The following is a 6,866-nucleotide window of genomic DNA, read 5'->3' on the forward strand; positions in this document are numbered from 1 at the left end:
ACTAAAATGCGGAAACTAAAATTTAAACTTCTTTCCTAGTCCCAAGGCTTCCATAGTCCTGGCATCACACATCCTTCGAACACCTCCTTGTCGCCTTCCTTTCTATATCTTTTCCTTTCCTGTATCTGCAGTAAGAGAAAGTGTAGTCTATAAGCAAAATTTGCTTAGTAAGCGCTATCTAACTCACAAAATCACGAATGTGCATGTATACGAAAAGAACTAGAAACTATATGCTCTAAAAAGAAATAAAGCATAAACATAACTGCTCATGTCAAACTAATAGCAAAGAAAAGCTAAGGAATCTACTCATGTAATTCTAATAGTTAATCATGCTGCTCATCTAATAGGTAAACATGAAAACTACTCATCTACTAGATAAACATGGTAGAATAAAGAACTAAACTTACTGATTTTTAGAACTATATGAATTTTATTTCATTTGTTCTAAACTTAATCTTTAATACTTTATGTTTATGTAAAACTCGTTTTACTTGTCCAAAAACTTATACTTATAATACTTCAAAATAATAATCAACTTCTTCTTGGGCCCAGGCATAGTACCATCTTATGCGCGTTCCCTAATAGGTTGGGGTAGCAAGCCACCAATCCTAAAAGAGCAGACCTCGGTCTACCAGGGCCAAGACCTCGGAATTGGACACCTGGATTTGTTTGACGACAACCTCGGAAGTCGGGTACTAGCCTCTTCTTAAAAGTAAAATACTTATAATCTTAATTACTTCTTCTTTAAATGCCTCGGCATTTTAATAGGCACCTTGTGTGCCGAAAATCCCTAAAGTCTTGACTTTGGGATCTACTTAAGGCCTCGGCCTTTTCTTTTCTTTTCTTTATCTTTCTTATACTTTTCTTTAAAAATGCTTCTTACAAAACTGAAATGTTTAAACAAATTCTAACACTGCAATGTTTAAACAAAATCTACATACAAGTTTAAACAGAAATCTGCATATTAAGCTTAACAAAAATCTGCATGCTATACTTATAAAAATCTAAATCTGCATACTATACTTATAGAATCTGCTCACTATACTAACTAACTTCTGCACTTGAAAGCCGAATAAAATTCTGCATATTAAGCTTAATAAAAATCTGTTTTATTAAGCTTATCTAAAATCTGCATACTAAGCTTAATCAAATCTGCATACTAAGCTTATCTAAAATCTGCATACTAAGCTTAACAAAATCTGCATACTACTAACTAGGACAAAGCTGCATGCTCATAATACATGTATAGAAACTACGTAAAGCTTAAGCTCATGATCTATGGACTGTTCTTGTAATAACACGCCTCTAACTGCATCCATGCTAAACCTAACTATTCTTAAACTAACTGATCATGTCAAGTATGATCATCCTTGATTTACTTGGTTAAATTATATCCATAAAGTATCTTATCAATCTTAACTTACTTAACAAACGATATCAACTTTGGAAATCCACTAACCTATCCATAGAGAAAGGAAATTCTGAAATCATCAAAATGTGCAGGAGCCTTAGATGAATTCACACTTCACCCTATAGATCTACTACCAAAACTATAACAAAAAAAAACTACAAGACCAATTACAAGCCAATCATGCACATTAAGGCTGCACTGCTCATCAATTACAAGCTGATCATGCCTAGAAGAAATAAATCTGCTACCGCATGTTCTGAAAGCAAGGAAAAGGACTAAATCCCAACAATACTTCAAATTAGCCTTTCTTAGAGCACAACTACTTAAACAATTATGACTTTCCAACATGAACAATACAACTCGAATCCTCAGATCGCAGTTTAATAAACTCATCAACCTCATAACATTCCAACTAACAATCCTCTTCTATCGCTTAACCTCACTATCCGAATCTCATACTCAAGTAACTGGAATGTAATTGCAATGCTAATTACAAGGGCTTCATCTATACCATTTAATTCTTTTCTTTTCTTTTTCTTTGTGGTTCACGGCAACTAAATCTGTTCGTGCTTGCTAGACATAATAACAAACTAAAATCTGTTCAGGTTAATAAGCATGTAAATCTAGCAGTTTATTTAAGGTCAATAATTCAACACAAAACTACATGCTTAATCTAACCACTTTCCTCCTTTGCAATCCAAAGTAAGAATCAACAAACAGGAATTAAAATCCCTAGCAGCAAGCTTCAAAAATCAACACAGCAGCAAGCTTCGGAAATCATGAACACAAAAAGATCCGAAAACTGAAACCACAAGAAAATTCATGCAAAGCTTCGGAAACAAGAAAAGAACAAGGAATAAAACCTCGGAGCTATCCTACTACAGGTGAGTAGCAACTTACCTCTTCTTAAACCTACAACCGGAATAACTTCTAGGGCTTGCGGAAATTGCAAGCTTCGACTTCTCCGTGCTTACGGTTCCTCCTCGACGCAAGGATCACGATGATGAAGAACCTCCCCGAGTTAGCCACCCGCCGGCCGCCGGAATCGTGCCCTAGCCGCGCCGCGCACGCGTGAGAGAGAGGAAGGATCGGGAAAATTAGGAAGCCCTAAGTTCCTTTTTATAACTCTGGTATTTCTGTTAACTTAAGACTATTTCTCTGGCAACTCTTTCGCAAAATATCCGCGGAGCAGTTGGTTGGCTGGGTTTTGACCGAGCCAAAAGCCCCGGGTTCAATTCTCGGTTGCTACCCTTTTTCTTCCTTTTATTTCTTTGTTATTAATTCCTATTATTTAAATAAATCTCTTCCTTTATTTGTTCAACAATTTCTAGCCCAGTTGGTCAGCCTGGTTTTGCTCGGTCAGGGGTTGCCGGTTCGAGCCTCGGCTTGGACATTTTTTTGTCACAACTTCTTTCTTTTGGTAAAAATACCAAACGACCTCCAAAAATTGCATAAAAATACTCTAAAAATTTCTAAAAACCTCTAGAATTTTTATATAGCATTTCTAAATATTTTTAAGAACTTTTAGAACTCCTAATGAGGAAAATTGGGTTGTTACTGACAATGGTGGCTACCATAGCTTGGTTGTGGTACATTCTACTTATCCCAGTTGACAATCTAAGGCAGGATCTGATTTCTCGATTGATCCTTGGCTATAGTGGCTACCATTGGCTCGCTGTGGATCATTTTATGATGTATTTCCTCAAATTTTTTCTCTCCAAGCATGCTTCAATGCTAAGATCTTCACTTCCTATCAATATAAAGCACAAAACATAGTCATCAAAATTAAAAAGATAAAACAAATGAAAATGAAAGAAGTTTACACATAATATGCTAATGTAATGAAAAAATAATAGGACCAAAATTATATGAATGATTCACACACATCAAGCCCTCATAAACTTAAACTTTTTCTTGTCCTTGAGTAAGATACACAATAAAAACTAATGTGTATGAATGAGACTCATCATCCTTGGAAAATTCATCTAATCTAATCATGTAGTTTTATAGAATGATTATAGGCTTACGAGTTATTTGACTATTGTCTAACTTGAAAGTTTCTCTATGTGAAAGTGCAAGTGTATATTGACTCTAAAGCATTGGATGCCAATCCAAGCTATTTCTTCATTCCACTAATGTGTTGGTGCAAGGAGCGCCATAATCCAACCTATGTTTTGATATGATCAAAGATTTAATTTAAGTCATGTTGTTATCTGATGAACTAATCAAGTGTGTAGGATTCTCAACTTAGAAAGTCCTAGCAGGTCAGTTGGACCCGATACTGGGCAAAGTCTTAGTAGGTCATGGAACTAGATAGGAAGCCTAAATGGGTTAAGTCGACCTGACATCTGGCAGGTGGATTTGATAGGTCTGGAGGACCTGATATTGAATCAAGTTGAAGCCCTGGCAGGCTGATCTGATGGTGAGAAGTTAAAGTCAAAATAGGTTTGGAGGACTTGATGTTTCGTCAATGAGTTGAGGTAAGCTCCTAGAGGGAGTATAGTGAGTTCGTGTACCAAAAGGGACACCACCTTAGGCCCTGATCTAACTGAAAAAGTCAACAGAGGTTTCTAAGTTGAGATCAAGATAGTCCTTACTGTCCTACTCATGAATTTATATATCTATCTAACTTTGTTTTGTAGGATTATTATTATTATATTGGTGTGCTAACTTTGTTTTGCAGTTGTTACTATTGGAACCCCAAGGTTGTTTTGGCATGATCAACAAGTTAAGTTAGGTCCTGTGTTGTTTTAACCATGTGTCTAAGTGTGCAGGAGCTTAGGAGCATAGGTAATTGAGCGGAAGATGCAACTAGCGAGAAGGACGACACGCGGTGCGTCCGAGGGACGAGGTGCTGTGGAAGAGTACACCGGTGGACGAGAAGGAAGCGTGCGGTGGTTCCGAGGGACGAGAAGCCAGAGCGGAAGACTGCTCGGGGAGCAAGAGACACAACTAACGAGAAGGTCGGCATGGGGTGCGACTGAGGGACGAAGACTGCGGATGAGTACACTGGCGGACGAGAAGGAAATACGCGGTGATTCTGAGGGAGGAGAAGTCAGAGCGGAAGCCTGCTCAAGAAGACTAGAAGTTGGGTTCGGGTGAACCCTATTCCGGATGGCAGAGATCACCCAAACAAGCGGAAGACTCGGTCTGAGGCGAACGGAGCCGGAGCAAAAGACCCAGGCGGAAAAAAGTCAACAGGGTTGACTTTTTCCCTCTGGGGCGCCCGGACCCCTTTTGGCCCTCGAAACTCTTCGGGGCGCCCGGAGTTGACTTTTTCACAGGATCGAGTTTGACTGGATCTGAACATTGGGGGATAAAGTTTATCCCCCCTAGGGCGCCCAGAACCCTCAGGGTGCCCCGACCAAGGCTATAAATATAGCCTTGGTCCAGAAGCTTTTTCAACAATGAGAACAACTCAAGAATTGCAATTCCAACGCTTGTGTGCTTTAAGTTTAGAGTTGAGCTTCTATTTTTGTCCTTAAACGCTGTAAGAGGCTTCTCCACCTGAAGGAGATATTCTAGTGCACTTCATCTTCCTTGGATTAACAACCTCCCCGGTTGTAACCAAGTAAATATCTTTTGTCTCTTACTTTTAGTTTATTTGTTTAATTTATTTATGCAAGTGTTCTGTTGAAAGTTTGAGAAGGGTTTGCTTTTTATTTTCAGGTTATTCAACCCCCCTTCTAGCCGGCCTCCATGATCCAACAAGTGGTATCATAGCCGAGGCACCTCAGAAGGACTAGCCATCGACTGAAGTAACAAAATGATGGCTGGAGCTAGCATCTGCCCACCAACATTCGAGGGGGAGTTTGCTTTATGGAAGCAATGCATGAAGGTATATCTAAACACAGATTCTAGTATTTCATTAATTATGAAATTTGGTTATGAAGCACCAAAGACAACGTATGGAGAAGAAATCAAGAAATATCTCTGGAACGAGAAGCAACGTAACGAATCGATGGCAGACACTCTGGCTGAATTTCATTTTCTAAGCATAATACCAGATGAAGATATCGACAGAGTCGAAAAATACAAAAGCGCAAAAGAACTTTGGTAAAAGTTCTTAAAGATCTACGAAGAACCAGCTGAAGTCGAATCCAACTCTTTGATGGACACCAAGTCACCATCAGAACAGTCCGAGAATGAGGAAACTGCCAAGACAGTCGAACTTCATCCCAAGGACACAGAAAGCTCATCCCAGATGAACATCGATGAAGGGGGAGAGACTTCGGAAGAAAGCAACACAACTGGGGGAGAATCAACAGCTGACAAGGTAAGTCAGGTATGGTCTCTACCTTCTGAACAATTGGTTAAATCAATTGAAAAGTTGCCTGAAGATTTTTGCAAATTCGAAATTGAATCGACAAAAGAGTTTTTCGGATTAGAAAATCTTTTTTTGAAAGAATTTAGAAAATTAGAAGCATTGCCAAAAGATTCTTGTGAGTTACAAAATACTTTGTCAAACGAATCTCGCAAATTAGAAACATTGCCGAAAGATTTTTTTTACCAATTATGTTTCGAAAGAATTTTTTGTATTCTTAATATTGTTTGTTTTAAATCTGGAAAATTATGATTTGAGAAATTATGATAGACAAAAATGAAAATTTAGATATCATAATGATATTAAAGAAATGACAATAATTTGAGAACAAATTTTGTTTAAAATAAATAAATAAATATTTTTGCCTAAGTTAAAAGTTTTTTTCAAATTGGAAATTTCTTCTTAAATTTTTTACTTGGAATTTTCAAAAATATTTTTACAAAATTGCCTAAGTTAGAATTGTTTTTACTTAAAGCGATACTTAGAAAATTTGTTTTTGAGACTGCTTCTGTGAAAATTATTACAAAAATTTTCTAAGTCTTAACCCATAGATTTTTTCTTGCAACCCCATTTTTTTATGTGATCAAAGGTGGAGAGGAAAAGTATAAGTCTAGGGGGAGGTAGACCCAAATTTAAATTTTCTATATTTTTGTACTTTATTGAAAAATTAGTTAGTTTATTTTTTATGTCTATTTTACACTAGCTTAACTTGAGTTGCTCACATCAAAAAGGGGGAGATTGTTGGAACCCTAAGGTTGTTTTGGTGTGATCAACAAGTTAAGTTAGGTCCTGTGTTGTTTTAACCATGTGTCTAAGTGTGTAGGAGCTTAGGAGCATAGGTAGTCAAGCAGAAGACGTAGCAAGTGAGAAGGACCGTACACGGTGCGTTTGAGGGACGAGGCACTGCGGAAGAGTAGACCGACGGACGAGAAGGAAGTGTGCGGTGATTCCGAGGGACGAGAAGTCGGAGCGGAAGACTGCTCGGGGAGCAAGAGACGCAGCTAGTGAGAAGGTCAACACGGGGTGCGACTGAGGGTTGAAGACTGCGGATGAGTACGCTGGCGGACAAGAAGGAAACACGCAGCGATTCCAAGGGACGAGAAGCCGTAGCGGAAGCCTGCTCGAGAAGAC

The sequence above is a fragment of the Zingiber officinale genome, chromosome 1B (genome assembly GCF_018446385.1).
Source record: "Zingiber officinale cultivar Zhangliang chromosome 1B, Zo_v1.1, whole genome shotgun sequence".
NCBI classification, from domain to species: Eukaryota; Viridiplantae; Streptophyta; class Magnoliopsida; order Zingiberales; family Zingiberaceae; genus Zingiber; species Zingiber officinale.